At 35.1% G+C, this 25,798-nt stretch overlaps 1 pseudogene; it reads left to right on the top strand.

Moving 5' to 3' along the window:
- The first annotated feature begins 4,144 nt into the window (after positions 1-4,144).
- LOC100430542 (mitogen-activated protein kinase 6 pseudogene) lies at positions 4,145-24,227 on the top strand (annotated as a pseudogene).
- The last annotated feature ends 1,571 nt before the right edge of the window (positions 24,228-25,798 follow it).

A 25,798-nucleotide genomic window follows, 5' to 3' on the forward strand; every position in this document is an offset into this window, starting at 1 on the left:
AGAATAAAATATATTAGGATATGCTTCTGTACACAAAGCTTTATAGAATATCTGGGCATATGTAATTTTTGTTTGTTTGCAAGCACTTGTACTGGAGATACAGATATTCATAGTTAAACAACTAGAGTTCTACCCAACACATGCTGAAAAACAACAGCACCCTCCCACATTTCTCACTTCTCTGATTTCCATTTCACAGAGGCAGAAGCTTTATAAGCTTTAGCTACTTTCTTCTTGTGTTTGTCTCCATTAAAAAATATATATATATATGGCCGGGCACGGTGACTCACACCTGTAATCCCAGCACTTTGGGAGGCTGAGGTGGGCAGATCATGAGGTCAAGAGATCGAGACCATCCCAGCCAACATGGTGAAACCCTGTCTCTGATAAAAATACAAAATTAGCTGGGCGTGGTGGCAGGTGCCTGTAGTCCCAGCTACTCGGGAGGCTGAGGCAGGAGAATTGCTTGAATTCAGGAGGTGAAGGTTGCAGTGAACCAAGATCTCCACTGCACTCCAGCCTGGTGACAGAATGAGACTCCATCTCAATAAATAAATAAATAAATAAATAAATAAATAAATAAATAATATATATTTTATATATATATTTTATATATATATTATATATATATATATTTGGCTTGTCTTCTTGAGAATATTTTTAAGTGAAGCCAAGGAAAAATACAATTACCTCTCTTACATCCATCTCCACATGGGTGTGCACAACGTTCTCTTAACTTTTAAAAAATAATTGTATCATAATTTTGGGCTACATCAGTATTAGATGTTGACATTATAGACTAGATAATTATTACTTATAGACGCAAATTTATTATATCATGATTTTATTCTCTTACCTGTAAAATTTATGTTTTCTCTAGAATAAATAATCGATTTTTTTCTGTTTGCTTGGTTTTTCAGGTATTTGTAATAAAATATATTTTAACTTTCCACCAGAAATGCCACTTTTCTTTCAGTACTTTCATCTAGTTTAGCAACTTTTTCTATTTCCTGGAGAAAGTCCTGCTGAAATCTTTCTTACTGTTCCTTTGTATTTTGGTATTTTTATGGATACTCTATTATTCTTTCTTCTAGAATATAAATATTGTTTATTTACTTACATTTCCCTTTTTCCTGCTTCCTGAATGTTCTCTTTCCTTAGATTTCTTCTATGTGTCTGTATGCTTTGATATCAGTGTTTCATGTTCGACGTTTTCTGCTGTTTATCGAGTCTTGCTTTTCTCTTCGTATTTAGGAGTAGGATAGTCTTTAAACTGAATGAAAACTCTGTGTAGATCAGAGGAGCTTCTTGATTTTTATTTTATTGGAAAATGACTTTCCCAGACCCTTACATTACAGACACCAACCAAGAAAGTATCCGCACGTTTCTTTTCATAAACCGACAAGTGTTGCTTGGAGGAATCCTTTAGTCTCTGTGTGGAATTTGAAGCCTGGCTACCATTGCTCTCACAGGTTGTTTCAGAAACTGTCTAGTGAGAACTTTTCACCACTGTTCTGAAGATTGACTTTACAATTACTTCCATGATTAGAGTACCATTAGTTGCAGCTGTGTCTTGTAACCTCTTCAGAGTCTATTGGGCTCAATGTCCCCAGAGAGTAAATTTACAGTCTACTGGCAAAGGGAGAAGAACCCATTTATCAGATTGAATGTATGATAGTTGGTATCAGGGATCTAATCTTTGCTTAGACAGATTTCATATGATTTCTCCTGTTGCAGCTTCATAGGCACCCCGCAATTTTAGAGATATGTGGATCATCGATAATAATTCCCAAGACATTCTGAGAATCTCAGCCTTATTTTTGTTTTCTGATTTCCCACTCTGTCTGTTTATGTTTTGTTTCTTTTATGCATCTGCTTTCCTGTTTCCAAAGCCTGGTTAGTCTTCTCTGCTCTCATTGTCTTCGTAATTTTGATCTATTTATTGTTTGAAACCACTATTTTCATGTAAGTGTACTTTTAAAAAAACAGCCCTAAACCATTCATTTCAGAAAGTCTAATTAATGCCCCTCTACTTGCTCCTATAGTGTCTACCATTTTTTTAAAACTATGATAAACTACTTTGTTCTAAGGTCTTAACGGCATGCAACAAATGAAGATTTTTATGGGATAAATAATATATCTTACCAAAAAGGACAGTTATTAATTCATTGGGAGGATTAACATCAATTGAATTTTGCACATCTTCCAAAATCAAGTGAATTATAAGATAAAGTGTACTAATTCATCATGTAGTCCTCTTCCATGTAGTATGCATTAATAAGATGTTTGAAATGCACTGTGTACAAAATATATCATCACTTCTGTCCTAGAGCTTACACTCTAGTGTGGTGATAGTCAAATAGGTTATGGAGTGCATTACATATTTTACAAAATGTCAAGTGCAGCATGCTATGTGTATTAGTCAAGGTTCTCTAGAGGGATAGGACTAATAGGATCGACGTATCTATGAAAGAGTTTATTGAAGAGTAATGACTCACACGATCACAAGATGAAGTCCCACAATAGGCCATCTGCAAGCTGAAGAGCAAGGAAGTCAGTCCAAGTCCCCAAACCTCAAAAATAGGGAAGCTGACAGTGCAGCCTTCAGTCTGTGGCAGAAAGCCCAAGAGCACTGGCAAACCACTGATGTAAAGTCCAAGAGTCCAAAAGTGGAAGAACTTGGAGTCTCATGTTCGAGGGTAGGAAGCATCTAGCATGGGAGAAAGATGAAGGCTGGAAGACTCAGCCAGTCTAGTCCTTCCACGTTCTTTATTCCACACTTGCTTTATTCTAGCTACTCTGGCAGCTAATTAGATGATGCCCACCCAGACTGAGGGTAGGTCTGCCTCTCCCAGTCCATTGTCTCAAGAGTTAATCTCCTTTGGCAATGCCCTCACAGACACACTCAGGAACAATACTTTGCATCCTTCAATCCAATCTAGTTGATATTCAATATTAACCTTCACACTATGAAACCATCTACTCTGGCTACTCAATCAATTTTAGTGGTCATTAAATGATTTATTTATAAAGTCACATTTAAGCAACTACTTAAAAGACAAATCAGATTTAGCCAAAATAAAACTATGGAAATAAGTTTTAAAATAGTATGTAAAGCCTAGCTGGGTATTGCAATGCATATTTTCTCACAAGAAAACATGTTGGGAAGTTACATGGGAAAATCATTATATAAAACCATAGCCAAGTGATAGATTATTTTGGAAATTATTCATTTAAAGTGGTTGGAAGCTTTTTTAGTATAGAAAGCACAAGAATGATTAGAATACATTTTTACTCAATAAATATTCATAATATGTGGCTAGGAGAGGCATGGTTCATTTAGGGAAACCAGTAATAACGGCAATTATCATAGTCCAGAAAAATGATTTTGGTTGTTTGGATTAACTTGTGAAATAAAGAAAAGTGGGTGAAATTTTAGATGATTATGAAATGAAATCTACAAAAATGTGTGTTTATTGGTATGATGGTTAATTTAATGTGCCAACTTGTCTGGACTAAGGGATACTCAAAGAGCTGGTAAATCATTATTTCTGTGTGTGTTTGTGAAGCTGTTTCCAGAAAAGATAAGCATTTACATTGGTAGAATGAGTAAAGAAAATAATGCTTACCTGTCTGAGTGAGTGCCATTCAATCCTCCGAAGGCCAGAATAGAACTAAAAGACAGGGGCAAAGAGAGTTCTCTCTCTTTGTTTGAGCTGGGAAATCTATCTCGTTCTGCTAGCAAACATTGGAGCTTCTGGTTCTCAAGCCTTGGGGCTCAGACTTGGACTTACTCCACTGACTTTCCTAATTCTCAGATCTTTGGACTTGGATTAGGCCTATACCACTGGCTGTCCTGGACCTCTGGCTTGCAGATGGAAGTTTGTGGGACTTTTCATCCATCTATTTGTGTGAGCTGATCCCTCATAATAAATCTCTTTGTATATATCCATACCTATATCTATAATCTATTTCATTCTCTCTCTCTCTCTATATATATATATATATGTATATATATATACACACACACACACACATATACACACATATATAAGACTTCTGTTATGCAGGCAAATAGTGTGTATATATATATATGCACTATTTGTTTAGTTTCACGGGAGCAGCATGACTAATATGATTGGATATGCGGGATGTAGAAAAAAGAGGCATCAGGAATGGTTTTCAATTCCCAAGATTATGGAGGGATGAAGGCAGAAAGGATAAAGAGAAAAAGCTGTTAGAGAGGCAGGAAGAAAATCGAGAGTGTAAAGACATTGCTGCCAAAAGGGAAGTGTATTCGAAAGAGTAAGAGATCTGCTCCAACGTCAAAGTACAAAAGACCTGAAATATAGCTAGAGCTAGTGACCCTGATGTTACACAATCAAATGACCAGCTCTGAATTTGTTTTCTGTTTCTTACATTTCCTGTTGCCACAGTGTTTTTATACAAATACATTAAAATACAATTTGAAATTAAGATAGTAACATAGTAAAAAAAAAAGTCATGTTTGAACACTGTGGTCTGCATGCACATTAGGCAAATGTGAAAACTATGAATATTATTCTGGGTTATTTGTGCATTAATGAAATGCCTAGCTAGTTATTTTCTAATGACCCACTTTGGTTAACTGATCAGCTCTGATGAGAATATTAAAGTGCCTTGGTTTTAGTTTGAATGCTAATATTCTTTGCAGACGTTTGAAACACCATTTAGATGATCATATCTATTTGTTTAGAATGATGACAAATAATTAGCTCATTCCTAAGCCAGAGGGAGCATTTATTTTCTTCCCCTGAATAAAAAGGGGATTTTTCTTATTGTTAAAAAATTAAAAACCTCTTAGTATATCATTTTAAAATATAAAAACCTAGCCATGCAATATGAGATTTTGTTAATGTTTGTAACAATGAAATAGAGGAAATCATTAGTTGTGCCAGTAATCAATGCAGATAGATTAAACATATAGACTTATATAACATTAGATTCCTCAAATCTGAATTCTACTTTTACCCAGCCCCTCCAAATGCAAGAAGGACATTTGTGAAAAGACAATGAAGCATGCATGACATTATATTTCAATTGTCTTGGCGTTTAGCTCCTAAATTCAATATAGAACATGGCTGGGCTATGCTTTTGCATGGAAAAGACTTTTGTTATGCAGGCAATATTAACCTCAGAATATAGGTTGGCCTTCATCTATCCCAAGCCCACACCTAAAATACAGATTCAGGTATACTATTGAAAATAAAAATCTTAAATATATCTGATAGCTAAAGAGGCTCATGAAAATGTCAGTGCATACTACATGCATTCAAACTTTAACCTTCTTGAAAGATTCACCTCAGAGAGAACACTTCGTCAAGGCAGAGTATCATAGATGGTGACCCATTTTTGATGTAGAGTGATGAAATAGAAAAGAAATAAAGAGATGAACCTTTAAATATAAACCGAAATTATCCTGAAACATTAACTCATTTATTGGTCAGGTAAGTTTTCCCCCTCTTCCTTCTCCTCCTCCACTTCCTGTAACTCTAAGAGGATTAACGACTGGGTTTGTTATTTTCTAGGAGTAAGGCTTCTTTCTAGGATTTGGATTGGGGCAGTCAAAATCATGGAGTATCAGAGAAAATATACTCACTTTTATGGAGCTATTTCCTTGTCAGAGTCATTGTTTCTATTTAATTCCAGACTTTTGTGAATCAGTTTTGATGTTACGTCCAAAATCCTCTGGGGTAAATTAGGAGAGAGTTATGAGTAAATTGATTCTAAAGGCTACTTTATCTAATGGCAAACAGCTATTCTAAAGGGTTACATAATACGTGTCGGAGATAAACAGAGCCAAAGAACGTCTTTCCATCTTTAAGTCAATCTCTGGTTCACACAAAGAAACAAAGACCTACAAAATATTTCTCCCTTTCCTTGTACTGGGAGATTGTACCTTAAAAGTCTCCATTCTTCAGTCAATCTTTGATATTCTACTTCAAACATAAATTGAATTTTTCCTTAGATTTGTATTATTCCAAAACTGTCTCTCATTGTGTCTTAATTTTTCAAAGTGCCAGATAATTAATGGAACACATTTTCCTGGCTCATCCTCAAGTTTCTTTAAGTAATTGTTTTAATTACTCTCATCTTTGCAATCTACTATTCTTAAACCACTCCACTTTGAATTTCCATCTTCTTCTTGTCATAAAATTATTTTTTGATCATCAATAATTTCTAAGTTGACAAATCCCAGTGACCTTAGTTCTGATACAATATTATTCTACTTCCTAACATTGTTTGGTATAGAAGACAGCTCATATGTTTTTAAATATTCTATTTGTTTACAGGAATATCAAAATTATTCATTTTCTTGCCATCCTTTTCAATGCCCTCTGTTATTTCCACATTGTAACTTTATTTATAAACATTGGAAGAAGCAAGGGTGCAGCTCTCATTTCTTTTTCTTTACTTTCTATATTATTTCCATAGATTCTTTGTTCTGATGCACATTATCTTCCAAGGACTCTCAAAATTATATCTCAAATGCCACAAAAGTTATACATCCTATTCCCTACTTGATGTACCTAAGTGAGAAATTTCAAAATTTGTCTAAATCTTCTCCTTTCCCGAATGTCCGTTTTAGTTACTTGCACCCACATTCAGTCAATTGTCACAGCTAAAAATTAAGCCAGTTTGAGATATTATTCCCTTTCATTCACTAGCTCATAATACCTTATAGTTCTATTAATTCTAACCAAAAACTCTGTTCTGATTTATGTGTGTGTTTGTGTGTGTGTGGTGTGTGTGTGTCTTTATCCTTCCCTAGCACCTGTGTCCAAAACTAACTCTTATGGTTTACTGTAACAGCCTCTTAGGATGGCTCCCTCTTTTTACTTTTCACTCTTTATAATCAATTATCCACTGAGTGGATAAAGAAATGGCTTAACATATACATAATATCAGTGTGACATATAATCTAAAAGAAGAACATTTTGGTACAGCAGAGATGGAAAACTACATCAAATGATGCTGAGAAACTAATAAAGATATTGACAGACAAGCAACTATGCAAATTCAGCAATACGAGGGTCATTAGTGACCTTGATAAGACCAGTTAGAGTGAAATGGTCTGGAATGGAGTGGGTTGTGAAAAGAAGGTGGTGATTAATTGGAGAGAATACGCACAATTATTTTAAAGAGTTTTGGGTGAAAGCAAAGGGAAATCGATAAATAGCTGGAGAGGAATGTGAAAGAAGAGGGATGTTTTGCATGAATGCATATTTCATTATAAAGAACATCCAAGTATGTCTACATGATATAGAAAAATCCAGAAAAGGTGGAAATTTAAGTACAAGAGAGAAAAAAATGGGATGATGAAATTAAGACTTGATTTATATTTAACCACAGCAGCTAAAAATAGAAGATAAAATTACAGAGAGAAAAATGCTCTGACGAAACATAATCTAAAAATGTGACAGCTTTTTGCCCTTCAAAGATATGCCTACATGTAACCTACTAATACACTAGGTGAAACACCAAGAATTTCAGTAAATAGAAGTAGCTGTGGGGCTAAATGCTATGCAAAAAAGCTTGGTGAAATCAAGCTGGTAATGTAAGACAATAAAGCTTGTAAAAATAAAAATAAAATAATATCTTTTTAAGCATGAGTAACATGAGGTAAAGATTTTTTTTTTAAATAGAAGGTAAATAGTATTAGATAAAAAAGATATACATTTGATTACATTAAAATTAAGAACTTTTGTTTGCTAAAGGAAGGCCTACCTAAGAGAGTGAATAAAGGAATTCATAAGTACTCTTACCTCTTCTTGAAAAAATCATGCACTGTTTTGTAACACTCATATCTAATGCTGTGTAAAATCTATAAAAAAAAAGTCTAATATTCATAAAAAAGACAAAGATCAAAATGAAAATAGGAAAGGAGGGAATTCACACACATGAAAGTAAATACTATTTCAAGGTCCAATAAATAAATAAACTTGTTTTCAATAAAATTATTTTTTAGCAACCAATGTGATATACCACCACAGAAGTACACAACTGGTTAACATTCAAAAGACCGAATACTCTAACTATAGATATAAATATGGAAAAACTTAATGTGGACATGGAATAACTGAACTCTCATACATTCATGGTAAGATTTTAAATTAGTATGAACAACCATAAAAACTTTTGTCAGAAAAACTTTTTCAGTAAACAGTCTCATGACCTGTGACCCCAATTTTGCATCAGTGAACACATAACAGATGTCAATGCAATGCATGTGCCCGTCAAAAGACACAGACACACATACTCTTAGAAGCTTTATTTCCAGTAACACAAAACTGGACCCAATTCTAATGGCATTTATCAATTGAGTACTGAAATAAGTTCGATTTCTTTCCTTCTTTTACAATAGTTTTGCCTTTGTAGAATTCTTCTTTTAATTTGTTTTACATTTTGGCTTTAAAATTTCCATCCTTTTTTAAATTGACAAGTAAAAATTGTAGATATTTATGGTGTACAACATAATGCATTGACACGTATACTTTTTTGAATGGCTAAAACAAACTATTTAACGTATGTTACCTCCTATGATTATCATTTTCATGGTAAGAACACATAACATTTTCATATTATTTAAAATTTGAATTTTCTTTTTGAAAAATAGTGGCGTGACTGAATTTATACTGTTCTAAGCAATTTTTTCTTATTTTCAGTACTATTTCCTATTTTTCATTGTTTTCCCGTGACAAAGAAATAATAAAAGGGGGTGAGAGAAGAGAAGAAAAAAGAAGGAAAAAACAGGATGAAGAGAGGGAGGGAAAAAGAAGGAAGGAAGGAAGGAAGGAGAAAAGGGAAAGGGAAACAAAGGAAGGAAGGAAAAGAAAGATAAACTATTGAAGCAAAGAGATGTACATGTTGCTGCTGTTCATCCATTCTCAATGCCCTCTGATGTTCATGAAAAATGTAAGATTGTGGGTTCTGACCACATTTTAAAAGGTTTTCAAAGAATGTCAGGAAATAATAGGTATGTAGAGTTTTAATGGTCATAAGGTTCTAATTTTCATATTTAAGAAAACTTAAGCTGGGAGTGGTGTTTCACTCCTTTAATCCCAGCATTTTGGGAGGCTGAGGCAGGTGGATCACCTGAGATCAGGAGTCCAAGACCAGCCTGGTCAACATGGTGAAACCCTGTCTCTACTAAAAATACAAAAATTAGTTGGGTGTGGTGGCTCAAGCCTGTAATCCCAGCTACTCGGGAGACTGAGGCAGGAGAATCTCTTGAACCTAAGAGGCGAAGGTTGCAGTGAGCAGAGATCGTGCCATTGCACTCCAGCCTGTGCGACAAGAGCAAAACTCTGTCTCAAAATAAAATAGATAAATAAATAAATAAGAAAAAAGAAAACTTAAATGAATCAAATTTTATTATGTGATTTTTACATTTGTTACAAGTTGAATGTTTGACCCTCAAAATATATGGGTTTCAAAATAAAATAAACACAGTTTGACAGTGTAGATCAAATATCCAATTTGTCTCCTGTCATTATTAGAATTAGTTCACTTTATTAAAAGAAATCAATCACTGAATTAAAGGAAATCTCAAACTTTTACTTTGAGGAAAAGAAAAAAGCAAAGTCAGTAAATCAGTCTTTCCATATAGAAATGACTTCAATTTGAGGATACGTAACCTAAAGTGCATGATGAGTAATTGCCCCATTAATTTGATGAATGTAGACAGTAATTTGTGATGATTTAAGCCTCAAACTTCTATTTTTCCCTCAGATGCATAGGATTTGTTTTACTTTAATTATTTGGGTCATTGCCTTAATTTCCCATTTAACATTACTTGTAAAAAGACTTTCTTATTTTTAAAATATAGCCTTTTTAATGAAGTTCTTTCTACTACCAACTTTAGCCTTTAGCTTACCATGTTATGACACTATATGTAAATAGCCACTTTAATAATGACACTTGGAATGGCTCCAAAAAGAAGAATAGTAGGAAAGCTGTGAATCAAGCTTTTGTGCCTTCAATTTTAAATGCATATTGTACCGTTACATTATTTTTCTTGGAACTAGAATATTTATTCTTAGATTTTTTTCTTAATCTCTTTCTTCCTCTTTCTCTTCTCCCTCTTCCCTTTGCCTCTCCCTCCATTCTGTGATATTTTCTGTGATATTTTGAACTACAGTTAAAAATTATAAATCATATTTTAAAATTGGATTTTTATTTTAATTACATATTAATTCATAAATTCTATTAATTTAACATTAACATGCACATCATTAAACGTGTTTAAAATATGAAAATGAAATTTTGTTTTTGTTATAAACTAACACCTGTATATATGAATTTTCAAAATTGAAACAAAATAAAAAATAGAGCTTAGTACTTTAATAAAATATGACCTTTAGGATCAAGTTAATATTCACCAAAAAATGAAAATTTTGTATTATATTAAATTTTGTTTTAGAATGACATACATATATGCCATTTTTCCTTAATTCTATTCGGCTTAACATTTTCAACTTAGAAAGTTTTTAATGCCCTCTTTTGCCTTTGAGATTGGTAAATGCTCATGCATTGAGAACAAAAGTAATGAATTAATTTTTACATTTAATTAAAATGTACTAATTACCAAAGAAAAATTGACAGAAATAATTACTATGTCAAACATAGTAAGTTGAATTTTAGCTTTAATTTAGCTAAATTTTAATTCTCTATTTTTATCATCAATCAGAAAAGCAGGAATAATTTATTTTAAGTCATTAAGCAAGAATTTGCAATATCTAGGATGATTTTTATGTTTTAGGGATCAGTTTATCACTTTGGTCTATTTGTATGAGACACTCAGGAGTCTTTGGCAGAGAAATTTACCCTAAAAATCTAGAAGTAAATAAAGCTATATTTGATACTATCATACACATGCATCCTTAAATCCTTGAATTCACCACCAAATAGCTTTCCTCTCATTTACTCAGCCATATTCCATGGTGAAACCCTAGAACTTGCACTGCCAATAATGACACCTTCATTGACATCCAAGCTTCCTGTACTTCAGCCTACACTCTTGACTTTCCAGTACATGTCCTCTAGTCCCCTAATATTTTGTTCTAGGGGATTATTCTGGTCACAAAGTAACCAAAATCAAATACACAAAACTAGCAGAATCACTAAGTCCCCTAACTGAATGATGTACTGAGGTACCATCTGTTGTCCTGTCCAAGGCCAGGTTTTCTTGTGCACTGGATTAATGATCTAATCTCATTACATATGCATTTCTTCCCATTCACTTCTTCATAATTAACTGTTCCATCTTTCTTGAATTAGTCCTGTATGTACAAGCATACATGAAAAAGAAAGAGAAAAAAATCCCTCCCATGACCCTATATGACCCTATATGTCCTTCACTTATTTCTATGCTCATTTTTACAACTGTACTATTTCTTTTATCTTTTCTGCCCAGGATTCTGTCCCTATAGTCCTTTCAAGCAGAAATTTACTTCTAAATGTTGATTTCAATGGTAATTTCTCAGAAATTATCTTACTCAGCCTGTAAGCAACATTTGACAAATTTGATTCTCTCAGTTAAGGTAACACAACCATTTATAACAAAATGTCCCTGTCTGAAGACCTCTTGTGGCACAAGATATTTCTGTCCCAATATCCCTTCATGAGGACACAGATACCTTTCCCAAATTCCCTTTCTATGTCCTCCTATGTCATGGCCAAGTCTTGTTTCATTATGTTCTATGGTAGAAGATACCTCTGACCAGAAGTTCACCCGTGTAAAGAAACTCTTCCCTGCAGAGTTAAAAAATAATAATTATCTATAAATACAAAACTGGCTAGCCATATGCAGAAAACTGAAACTTGACCCCTTCCTTACACCTTATACAAAAATTAACTCAAGATGAATTAAGACCTAAAACCATAAAATCCCTATAAGAAAACCTAGGCAATACCACTCAGGGCATAGGCATGGGCAAAGACTTCATGTCTAAAACACCAAAAGCAACGGCAACAAAAGCCAAAATTGACAAATGGGATCTAACTAAACTAAAGAACTTATTCTCAGCAAAAGAAACTATCATCAGAGTGAACAGGCAGCCTACAGAATGGGAGAAAAATTTTGTAATCTATCAATCTGACAAAGGGCTAATATCCAGAATCTACAAGGAACATAAACAAATTTACAAGAAAAAATCAAACAACCCCATTAAAAAGTGGGCGAAGTATATGAACAGACACTTCTCAAAAGAAGACATTTATGCAGCCAACAAACCTATGAAATAAAGCTCATCATCACTGGGTATTAGAGAAATGTAAATCAAAAGCACAATGAGATACCATCTCAACGCCAGTTAGAATGGCGATCATTAAAAAGGAAAGAAGAGATGTTGGAGAGGATGTGGATAAATAGGAATGATTTTTACACTGTTGGTGGGAGTGTAAATTAGTTCAACCATTGTGGAAGACAGTGTGATAATTCCTCAAGGATCTAGAGCTAGAAATACCATTTGACCCAGCAATCCCATTGCTGGGTATATACCCAGAGGATTTTAAATCATTCTACTATAAAGACACATGCACACGTATGTTTATTGCAGCACTATTCGCAATAGCAAAGACTTGGAACCCACCGAAATGTCCACAATGATAGATGGGATAAAGAAAAAGTGGCACGTAAACACCATGGAATACTATGTAGCCATAAAAAAGGATGAGTTCATGTCCTTTGCAGGGACATGGATGAAGCTAGAAACCATCATTTTCAGCAAACTAACACAAGAACAGAAAAACGAACACCCAATGTTCTCACTCATAACTGGGAGCTGAACAACGAGAACACATGGACATAGGGAGAGGAACATCACACACCAGGGCCTGTGCGGGGTTGGAGGCTAGGGGAGAGACAGCATTAGAACAAATACCTAATGTAGGTGACGGGTTGATGGGTGCAGCAAATCACCCTGTCACGTGTATACCTATGTAACAAAACTGCACGTTCTGCACATGTACCCCAAAACTTAAAGTATAATAAAAATATTAATCTTATAAAGAGACCTTTCTTACTTTGCTCGTTAATTCCACAGACTGTCACAGATTGCCAAGGATTTACTGGTCACATTTTTTCTTCATGAACAGATAGGCTAAAAACATTTCTCACCTTTCCTCTGCATTTAATTTAGCAGTAGGTTACTGAGTTCTGGTCAATGTTATGGAGGAATAAGTAGATAGAACCCTTCAGAAGGAGACATAACTACTCCTATATGGTATTCTATGTTCTCTATTGCTTTCTCTGATGGCTATATAGGAGTATTGTGCTTAAGATGATGGAATCACAAAATTACAGGAAACTTGTCACAGTGCTATTTAATGAGTCATGCAATATTTACTGAATTATGGTTTAAGAACTACATATTCTGTTAAGACACAGTGGTTTGGGGGTTAATTTAGTAACTGAATATATATTCCCCATATCGTCCCTCCCTCTAGATCCTGATGCTCACATTTCAACCTGCTATCTAAAATAGGCTCTTGGAATGTTAATTAGCATCTGTACATTAAAATAACCAATACTTAATTCTGGATTTTCACTTTTCAAAAACAACAACAACAAAAAAAAAAAAAACAGGTTTTTCCCCCAGTGTTCCCCTAGTTTATGTGTAGTTCAGGCAAAATCCTCAGTCAGCACTGAGTGTTTTTGTATGGTCTCTTCCTATTTCTAGTGTTATCAAATTATTTGGCTAAAACTTATAAATATATCCATAACGCAAACGCTTTCACTTCCTACTATTATAACCCCAACTATGTTACCTCTTACTTAGAACATAGCCATAGCCTTCTAACTCTTTGATTTTGAATATATTGTCCTTCTGAGTTAAGTTTTCCAGTGGGTTTTCATCTCTTGCATACAAACATACATAACGTAGCTTAAAATTATGTGCTGGATTTAGTCCTGATTTCATAAAGAAGCATTTGTAGGAGTCGTGGAAAAATATTTTGACCTAAGAAATACATAGCTGTTTATATTAGGTGGCGAAAGTTAACGTTAGAGTGATAGCTAGAAGCCAGCAGTGTGGATTCTTCACTCTTGAATAGTGTGTAAAACCATGAGTTTTCCTTTCTTCTGAGTAGAAATTTCCTATAGACATAGAGTATGTAATATTGAAGGTATTAGTGAAACGTCTCAATCCTATCTCCAAGACTTCTTCATGACGTTCTGTATGTTGTCTGTGATACACAGGACAAAGGTTGTTAATTATGGCAGAAGTCATACAAATAACAGTTATTATAAGGCAATAATGCTTTTGAGATACATACTGAGAAGAAAATCTTTGCAAGTGATGATAAAGATTAAAAAATATAAACACCGGGAGTTATATATTTGATAAGGATCTTTTGTCAGTTGATTAGTGAGATAAATGGATGAGAAAAGAATATGTCATCTACTAGAGGACACCAGCCAAAGAATGATGAGGACTTGGATCTCCGTGGAGCAGTGATATTGCAGAGGAGATGATCACTGTGAGAACTACCCAAGAAATAAAATTACCAGAATTTTATAATTTTGGGAAATATGGGACATTTGGGAAAAAAAGGAAGGGACGACAATAAGTAATAATACAAGCTTTTGAAAATTCGGTGGCTTGTGTAACCATTACCTGATGTGGATTCTGTAAGAGGCAAAGAATACTTTCTCACTTATGTATTGCCAAGGATCATTTTAACTTCCATTGCAAAAATCAACTTGGAAATTTAATTGCTGCTGATATGCAACAATCAACTTGGAAATTGAATTGCTGCTTAAAATCTAAACTTCAGTAGAGGCAAACGGAAGTTGGTAACATGTATGATCTGAAAAATAATTTACCCATTACGACTAATTTGTCTTCCTATTGTTCTAAGCACATGAATAAACAGCTCAATATACAAAAAAAAAAAAAAAAAAGAGAGAAATATAATATTGAGAAGAACATCATCAGGTCTGTGATTCTAATAAGAATTGGAGAGTTACATTGTCTTTAGTTTTTAAATTAAAAATCTAATATATTTTCTTCTATAGTTAAGTACAGTTGCTGGGTATAATTGAGCAGAGTGATATAACTAATTTGTGGCCCTCTCTCTCTCACATACATGCACAAATTTCAGAAAGTAGCTATACTCATGGATCCTTACTCCTGAAAATAACTTGTAGAAGATATAATTCTAGCCTCTGTCATACAGCTGGAAATGACTGTGAAATAGAGATGCTCCAGACACAAGATACAGCCATGCAAAAAGATTAAAACTAACATTCATATTGCATAAGATTATGCAAAAGCTTTGTCAACCTGATATTTTCAATGCACATTAAATAACTAGAGCCTTTATCTGACAGTTAGCTCCTATATAATTATTTTAACAGGCTACAGAGGCTCAACTGATCTGTAAGACTACATCACCATTTTATTTAAAAAATAAAGATATTGAGGCAAAATTAATTTTAGTTACTCTTGTGATGTATAGATATATATATGCTGGGGGAATTACAATTAAAAATAAATAAAACTTGTGATTATATATCCATTATATCACATTTTATCTTGATTTTGAGAGGAAGATAATAAATGTAATGGGAATATTACTATTAATAATAAAACCAAGAATAGTTATTAGTATTATTATTTTTGGCTGGGCATTGTGGCTCATGCCTGTAATCTCAGCACTTTGGGAGGCCAAGGTGGGCAGATCACCTGAGGTCAGGAGTTTGAGACCAGCCTGGCCGACATGGTGAAACTCCCTCTCTGCTAAAAACACAAAAATTAGCTGGACGTGGTGGCGGGTGCCTGTAATGCCAGCTACTTGGGAGGCTGAGGCAGGGAGAATTGCTTGAATCCATGAGGCAGAGGTTGCAATGAGCTGATATCACACTATTGCACTCCAGCCTAGATGAAAGAATGTAACTCCATCTCAAAAAAAATATACATATATATTTTTTTAAATAATATTTATCTGTCAGTTAGCTCCTATATAATTATTTTAATAGGCTGCAGAGGCTCATTGATTATATATATAATTAATTATCTACATAATATATTATGTATAATAAATATGTGTGTGTATATATATGTATATATAGTTACTAACACATTGAAAGTTGCACATATGCCAAGTACTGTTCTAACTGCTTTAGGCTTCTTATATGGCAACCCAAATATGGCATGCTAGTTTTTAAATTTGTGATATTCCTGATATTTTATTGGTAGAAATAATTTATGACATTGGTCATTGTGACATTTAATATCAATGATTTCCAAATTTATTTGCAAAATATGTCACAAATGTTTGTGTAGCTACTTAATTGTTCCTTGAAATAGTTAAAGCAAGTGGGAATCTTGTCTCTTGTATTAATGGCTGGCATAGCTGTGATGTCGTATGGACTTTTTTCATATGAGACAGTGATACCCAGACCCATTTCTAGAGATTCTAATTCCATTTGTTTGGAGAGCAGCCTAGGCATTGGGGTCCTTCTCTCTCTCTCTCTCTTTCTCTCAATCTCTCTCTCTGTCTCTCTCTGTGTGTGTGTGTGTGTGTAAGGGAGGCATAAATATTTTTAAAAAAATATACAAATAGTTCTATTGTTCACTCAGTATTAGATACCAATGAGTTGGAATTTGAATTTGAATATTTGTTACAGTGCTTATATTCTGGTAACAGAGAAAAGTCAATAAATAAGATACAACATACCTGCATGAGAATGAAATAGGTAATTTGCATGTTAAAAACAATATTTGTCTTTATAAGAAACTCACAGATGTTTTCCCAAAGTGATTGCATGTTTTACAACGTCACTAGCAATGTGTGAGAACAATATGTTCCATATTCTTGTTAAAAATAAGCACTCTCAGTCTTTTAAATATTATATATTCTATCGGACATAGAAACTCATTGTGATTTACTTTGTAATTTTCTGATTATTAAAAGTAATAAGCATGCTTTTATGTGATTACATTTCTGTATATTTACTGAAATGTTTGTTCAAAACATTTGCCTGTTTTGAGTTGTTAGTCTACTTCCTATTGAATTAGAAGGGTTTTTAAATATATATATTTCAGATACAATTTATTTGTCATGTACATGTACTTCAATTACTCTCTCCACAGCAAAGGACACGTATGTTTATTGTTCCATACAATGAATACATATTCTTCAAGAGCAAAGGACAGCCATGTTTAGGGCCTATTATAAAATGTCAGGGTTCCCAGAGCTGAGTTCCTCTCTTGCAATGGAATTCACTGTGGTCGTTGGTGTCGTCTAATCCTCTTGTCATTGTCCTGGGCTTGGGGAATTAGTAAAATATGTTGACACTCTGGCAACTGTTATTTCCATGAGTAATGAACTTCTCTTCATCTCTGACCAATGGATGTTAGTCACTAATATCCATGAGACTCTGGCACCCAAATTTGTTAGCTTACAAGTTGGTTAAAATCTCAGGCCATTTATGACTCTTGAAAGCGACTTCAACTTCTGGGTACCTACTTATGATATATTCGGATTTGTCCATTAGTCCTCTCTTATGGGCTCATGGAGCTCTCATAAAATGTATCTGAGGAAAAAACAAAATACAATAAAGAAAATCTTATTTCTAGATTTTAGAAGGTTGTGGCATCTATTGAAGAGGTATGATGCTGCATTACAATGGCATACCTATGTGGTTATATAGAAAAGTTGGAGGGACATCCTCCCAATGTTTGGTATGTCAAAAGTGAAGCTTATTGCTCAATTTTTTTTTGTATAAAATATGACCACAAGTAAAATATATACTGATTTTTAGGTAGTAAGATAGTTTAGTGCATGGTCATAGATCGTTGACATGAATACTTGTGATGATTTTATGTTGATAGTAAGATGGATATTTTGAACATATTTTGTGTTCTATCTGGAAGCTCACCAAAGTTCACCCACTGTAGGGGAGGGTTTTGATAGTCAAGAGAACCAATTATCCTATTCTGTATATGATTGTCAGCTTCTGTTCTCAGCCATACCATACTTGTTCATTAATTCATGACCTATCATGACACCTGTCACTATTTCTGAGTGCCTGATCTGCCAAGGGTAGGATCCAAAGCGGAACCACTAGTATGCTCCCTCTCCATGAAAGAACAAACTGGCTACATGGTGGCAGGTTGATAATATTGAACCACTTTCAAATCTAAGATAACACGATTATTTTTTGTGTTATAAAATAAAATTAATGTTAATATTTATTTACCTTCCTTCCTTCCAACGTTTTTGCCCAAATGTAGATTGAGTGAATATCTTACTAATTATTCTGCTGCCTCAAACAATACTGCTTTTGACAAGTTAATCATTTTGTAGAAAAGGAGGCAATGAGCAACACCTATCACAACTAATGGTTTTGATATATAGCGAAACAGTTGTGACAGAATGTTAAAATCTAAGCTATGTCACAACTAGGTAATAAGAGCTTACATATTTAGGTTACCAATCTATGAGGAGTATGCCACAGACTTGATATTTTAACAGTTTTATTGAAGCCGGAACATAGATATAAGAAACAAGAGATGTAAACAGAATACTCTCTCCCTACTACTTCTAATTGCACTCTCAGTTATTCTTACCTTTTATTTTTCCATCTTTGTCCTCTTTTTATTTAGAGGTCTTGTTGTCTGCAAGATAGGAGTGCTTCCAAAAGAGAACACAACAAAGGTTCGATTGAACTAGAAGCTGATATTTTGTCCTTATGGTTCCTTATGACCATGTGGTGATTGATTCTGATTATCATAAAGAAATGAGATCGTATGGGGTAACAGGTGTATAATGGTAAACCAGAACATTCTCTAGAACACCCAGACATGACTCCAGTGGTTGATGGGATTTCATGTCTTTCATTTTAAGGAAAACAATGATCATTTGTTCACTTACACAATTATACTTGGAACACACACATATTTTTCATTATGATTGTTTCTATGCTTTCATGTAGATAGAAAGGTGTGTTTCAAAGCTGATCATTCAGAGAGGTAGACTGATTGTGTGGAATGTTTTCTTTTTGTATTAAAACAGCCATTGCCCCGGGAGGCGGAGCTTACAGTGAGCTGAGATCCAGCCACTGCACTCCGGCCTGGCCGACAGAGCGAGACTCCATCTCAAAAAAAAAAGAAAAAAACAAAACAAAATAAAGCAAACAAAAAATAAAAACAGCCATTGCCCTTTTAATGTCTAGCTCTGTGTCAAGCACTGGACATCTAGGATCTACATTTCCCAGACTCCCTTGCCAGTAGGATTCCAATATAGATGCTAAAATTAGAGGAGCATATAAAAGGTTTGGAAGTTGGAAGGAAAGCAGACATCATTAATTTCCTACTCCTGCAGATATGTCAAGTGCTTGAACACATTGAAGAAATGCTGTTTGAGTGGCTAATTCCCTAGAGTACAGCTCTTCTTAATGATGCAGGCAGCTGGACCACTGGAAATAACTTCCTTGATTTCTACACTTCCAGATTTCCTCCCATGATTCCTCCTGATAACTGTTCCTTATCCTTTTCTAATACTTTTAAAGAAAACAAGTTTCCTGCATATATTCCATTTTTAAATTATTCTGTCAACCAGGCTGGAGTGCAGTGATGCAGTCACAGCTCAGTGCAGCCTCAATCTCCAGGGCTCAGTCACAGCTCAGTGCAGCCTCAATCTCCAGGGCTCAGGCTCAAGTAATCCTCCTGCCTCAGCCTCCTGAGTAGCTGGGCCCATAGGTACATGCCACCACACCCAGCTAATTTGTTAATTAGAACTTTTTTTTTCTTTCTTTCTTTTTTTTTTTTTGTAGAATTGGTATGTTTTTATGCTGACCAGGCTGTTCTCAAACTCTGGGGCTCAAATGATCCTCGCACCTTGGCCTCCCTCCTACAATTTTTTTTTTTTTTTTTAATACAGGGTCTTGCTGTTTTGCCAAGGCTGGTTTCCAGTTCCAGAGCTCAAACAATCCTCTTGCTTCAGCCTCCTGAGTAGCTGGGACTACAGGCATACACCACTGCTCTTGGCTTAAATTTCATTGTAATTTAAATACCTGGAGTGTTTTCTGTTTTCATAGCAAATACCTTATTTACATATTAATCTATTTTAGGAAATGAATAATGTCCTTTTAATTTCTGCATCATTTCGTTTTGAATTGCTTAGCAAAGTCAAGTAGTTCTAAACCTTGATGACCTGTATATTAAGATAATCTTTAAATTAAAATAGGCTGGGCACAGTGGCTCATGCCTGTAATCTCAGCACTTTAGGAGGCCGAGGCGGGGGCATCACCCGAGGTCAGGAGTTCAAGACAAGCCTCGCCAACATGGGGAAACCCCATCTCTACTGAAATTAAAAAAAAATAAAAAATTAGCAGTGCATGGTGGCAGGCTAATTTAAAATATACTTCTATCATTATTCAGTATCTACCTTCTGATAATTTTATACTCCATTAATTTCAGAATAAGGACCTGAAAACATTGCATTTTCATTTTCTCCCATCCATAGTTTGTGCTATTGTTATCATACATTTTAAGCATGATGTGGGCTGGTCGCAGTGGCTCACGCCTGTAATCCCAACACTTTGGAAGACTGATGGGGGAGGATCAGTTGAGATCAAGAGTTCAAGACCAGCCTGGCCAAAATGATGAAACCTGGTCTCTACCAAAAATACAGAAATTACCCAGGCCTAGTGGCACATGCCTGAACTCCTAGCTACTCGGGAGGCTGAGGCAGGAGAATAGCTTGAACCCAGGAGGTGGAGGTTGCAGTGAGCCAAGATCATGCTACTGCACTACAGCCTGGGCAACAGAGCAAGACTGTCTCAAAAAATAAATTAATTAATTAATTAAAACAAACAATGAAACAACTGGATAAACAACAAAGAGCCTTCTAACCTACAAAATTTGCTAAGTTACATGAGTCCTATTCATAAACATCTCCGTTTTACTCCATGTGTCACTGATTTTCAAAACTTTAAGCAAACTGGAATCATTTGAAAGGCTCGTTATAGCACATTTCAGGGCCTTGTCTTCAGATTCATGTTTCAAAGGTCTGGAATGGGGTGCAAATATTTAAATTACTGAGTTCCTGGGTAACGCTGATGCTGCTGGTTCATGGGAGGCATTTGAGAATTACATCTCTCACTGTATTTTAATATTTCACTTTCACTTTCTTTTCAAATACATATTGTCAACTGAAGAAAAAGTCAAGCTTTTAGAGAAATAGAGTTTGACATGGCAGCAACTGTGGCAAAGCAGCTGCTGCTGCCAGTACAGCTGGAGACGTGAGCCCATACTGGGGGCTGTCCATGGGCCCACACTCTCTTGATGAGCGGAAGTCCTGTTGGATCAGAGTAAGATGGACAGTAGCTTTGGTTGTGATTGTGGTGAGCCGGAGCCACCTGATCACTAACAAAAGACATCTGTTAACCAACAGTCGCCAGGGCTTTCTGATGAAATATATAGCAACAAAGGAAGAAAAGAAGCAAAATGGAAATAGTGCTTGCCAGCACCTTAGAACAATACTGCTCAGGGCCAGTCCAACATTGAATGTGTCTGCACTGTGAGGGGAATGTTCATAGAAGCCTGTTGTGTTGTGTGCATATTTATTCATATTTTTGTTAAATGTTAAATCATTTATCACAGTAAATCTGGGTGCATAGTATATAATTTCATTCCATTGGAGCTTCTTGAGTGTTTTCTTTAAATGTCTGCAGAGTTGCTGTCCCTTTCTTGAACTATGAGTACTGCAATCTCTTAAATTCTCAATATGAGTAGAGCTTTTTGAGCTTTATATCTGAGGGGAACTGAACAAGCCTGTTTGTTAAATGCAATGAACATCAAGAAACCATCTTGCTGTGGAAGCATAATTATTTTTCTTCTCCCTGTTTAAAAGATCTTTCCTTTTGATGTCAGTTTTCTTCCTTGTTTACAAAAGTTCAACAATTCAAAAGGAAAACTCGATAGTAAGGGTTTCAAACTGGCAGAGAAAGTTGAAAGTCTCATGAACATTCATGGTTTTGATCTGGGCTCTGGATATATGAACTTAAAACCTTTGGATTGTGGAGGCAATAGCTTGGTTTTTTTTCTGCTGTAGACAATGACTGCGATAAAAGAATCCATCAAGAAAATTGTCCTTACTGATCCCCAGACTGTCAAAAATGCTGTACATGAAATCAAAATTATTAGAAGATTTGACATCATAACATTGTGAAAGTGTTTGAAATTCCTAGTACCAGTGGAAGCCAATTAACAAACAATGTGAACTCTCTTACCAAACTTAACAGTATTTACGTTTTTCAGAATTACATGGAGACAGACTTGACGAATATGCTGAAGCAGGACACTTTACTGGAAGAGCGTGCCAGACTTTTCATGTATCAGCTGCTAAGGTGGCTTAAGTATATTCACTCTGCAAATGTATTGCTCAGATATCTCAAACCAACTAATCTTTTCATTAACACTGAAGACATGATGCTGAAGATAGGGGACTTTGGTCTTGCAGAGATCATGGCTCCTCATTATTCCCATAATGATCATCTTTCTGAAGGACTGGTAGGTAAATGGTACAGATCTCCACATATTTTACTTTCTCCTAATAGTTATAGTAAAGCCATTGACATGTGGACTGCAGGCCACATCCTTGCTGAAATACTGACTGGTAAACCCTTTTTGCAGGTGCACCTGAACTCAAACAGGTGCAGCTGATTTTAGAATCCAGTCCTGTTATACATGAGGAAGATTGTCAGGAGCTTCTCAGTGTAATTCCAGTTCACATTAGAAATGAAATGACTGAACCACAAAAACCTCTAACTCAGTTGCTTCAGGGAATTAGTTGAGAAGCACTGGGTTTCCTGGAATAAATTTTGATGTTTATCCCCACAGATGGGTTAACAGCAGAAGAAGTGCTGTCCCATCGTTACATGAACGTATATTATTTTCCAATGGATGAGCCAATTTCAAGTCATCTTTTTCATATTGATGATGAAGTTTATGATATTTTGCTTATGGATGAAACTCACAGTCACATTTATAACTGGAAAAGGTATGATTGTTAGTTTTCAGCGCATGATTGGTCTATGCATAACAAATTTGATATTGATGAAATTCTGCTTGACCCAGGAACTCTGTCTGATGTCACTGATGAAGTCCAAGTTGATCTCCAAAAATATTTGGATGGACATTGGGAAAAGTATAAAGTATCTGGAGGGTCCAATTGCTGTACTAAGCCTTTTTGGCAGCATCCAGATCATCATGACAACAAATAGGCATTTGAAGTGTAGCCATATTTGTAACTACAAAGCCAGGTCATCATCATATTTACATAACTTAGTTTGGAGAGAGAGTATAGTTAACCATTACTATGAGCCCAGGATTATTATAGATATTTCCAGTTGGAAATAATAAAGCAGAGAAAAATCTGATAAGAAAGGAAGTGAAAATGTGAAAGGAATGGATTGGTTAAAGCCCAGATAGCGCTTGAGGAAGCCTCTCAGCAACTGGTTGAAAAACGAAGGGAAAAAAAATCAGGGGTTTGATTTTGATTCCTTTATTGTAGAAACTACTCAACTTAGTTCACCACACGAGCCTACTGATGTTGTTGAGAAATTAAATAACTGGAATAGGTCAGAGTCCCAGCTAGAAATGAAAAGTTTGATATGAAAGACAGTAAGCCAAGAAACACAGAAAAAAGGAACGGCAAATTTGGCTCCATTAGAAGTCTTGTACCAATCTTCTTGGGACAGCCGGTTTGTGGGTGGTGGGGAGAACTATTTTATCACAAATTAGTTTTGTTGTGAGGTAAGGAAGTGTGAATGAGTGGAGAAGGAAAACATTTACACTAGTTACTTAGACAAGTTATTTAACAGGAAAGAAGATGCTGAAATACTAGAAACCGAACTGGTAGAGGATGGGAAGCTTGGGGAGAGAGACATGAAGGATTTCTGAACAACAGTGTGGAATTCTTCTTTAACAAGCACCTCGAGCCTATGGGCATCCTGCAGTTTCGCAGCCCAGTTGGGTCACCACTTAAGTCAATACAGGCCACATTACCACCTTTTGCTATGGAATCTTCCCCTCAAATTCCTCACAAAACCTGCAGCAGCATTTTAAAACATGTGAACTAAAATACTCAGCAGACATTTATCTTGCTTTCTTCATGAAATGTGTTTTGTCTTTATTTTATCACTAGTGTTTAGGTCATTTTTTACTTGAATCAGATGGTGTAATTTAGTAAGAATTAGCTCTTGGTTTTTACAATCCAGACGTTTTTTTTTCTGCATATGAGATAGTTTTCATTTTAACTGGCATGTCATTTGCACACAAAATTAAAGAATAGAGCAAAATAATGCAACACTGGAGGAGGCAAAAGAAATGCACTAAGACAAGTAAAAAACATCCTCTCATAGAACAATGATCTGTTTTACAGGAAACAACTCTTGCCTTGAAATTTACACAGTGAGCTGGGCGCGGTGGCTCAAGCCTGTAATCCAGCACTTTGGGAGGCCGAGATGGGCGGATCACTAGGTCAGGAGATCGAGACCATCCTAGCTAACACAGTGAAACCCCGTCTCTACTAAAAAATACAAAAAACTAGCTGGGCGAGGTGGCGGGCGCCTGTAGTCCCAGCTACTCGGGAGGCTGAGGCAGGAGAATGGCGGGAACCCGGGAGGCGGAGCTTGCAGTGAGCTGAGATCCGGCCACTGCACTCCAGCCTGGGCGACAGAGCGAGACTCTGTCTCAAAAAAAAAAAAAAAAAAAAAGAAATGTACACAGTGAGACTCTACATAATTGCTTGAAAATATCTATTTTTTTCTAAAACATTTTTTATTCATGAATATTTTTAAGTTTTTCACACTGTACACATTTCTTAAAACATATGACACTAGTAGCAATGGAAAATGACTGCCAAATTGGGTACACATGTGTTATCTAGCTCAAGATAATAAAAGTATGTGGCAAAACATATACCACTCACAGTGCTTCACAATATGCACATTTATTTAGCCAACATTTACTGTAGTAAACTATTCTTAATAAGACTCATTTGCTGTTTATCAATGTTCCGATATGCATTCTTTATAGTGAAGTGTTAATATATCACATTTCTTTTAGCAAATCAGTATATTTTCTGTATTTAAGTTAAAAAAAGTAACTTAGTTTTTAAAATATATTTGCAAATACACTTATTCCATTTGACACTACGGTTTGTTTCCTACCTAACTGAATATATAATGTCAGCGTATCTTAAGCATGTCTGTGTATTTAATTTACTTAAGTGTTTATTTTAAGTAAATGATCACTGTACATAGGAATTTGTATTGTGTAAGTGCTTGATTTATCTGTAAAGAAAAATTAGGAATTACTTTATTGTAAATTACTCCAAGAAGTCTTGTGTTTATTAAAAAAATTAATGTTAAACTTGTGTGTGTGGAAATAATTAAGGTACATCATTATTGTAGTTTAAAAGTTGTACATGATAAGACATTTTGATTTTACTGTATGTTTTTACTGAATGGTCTATTCCCCATCCCAAGGCAAGCATGAATAAAATAAGGTTAAATGTAGCAAGTGGTATCACAGTCTCTTATAATTGGTTTTGTCTATTTCATTGTATTGAATAGTCTGTATCTTTGGTTATCCTGTTTGGTTAAAAAGAACAAATAAAACGTGGCCCACAAAAACAAAACAAAGAAAGAAAGAAAGCTAGTTTTATCTGGAAGTCATCCTGAGAATTATTCTTGAGGCCTACAGCCTAGGAGCAGTTCAAAAGAACCTCTCTAATGGGCTGG

Source organism: Macaca mulatta, chromosome 3 (genome assembly GCF_049350105.2).
Source record: "Macaca mulatta isolate MMU2019108-1 chromosome 3, T2T-MMU8v2.0, whole genome shotgun sequence".
Classification (NCBI taxonomy): domain Eukaryota; kingdom Metazoa; phylum Chordata; class Mammalia; order Primates; family Cercopithecidae; genus Macaca; species Macaca mulatta.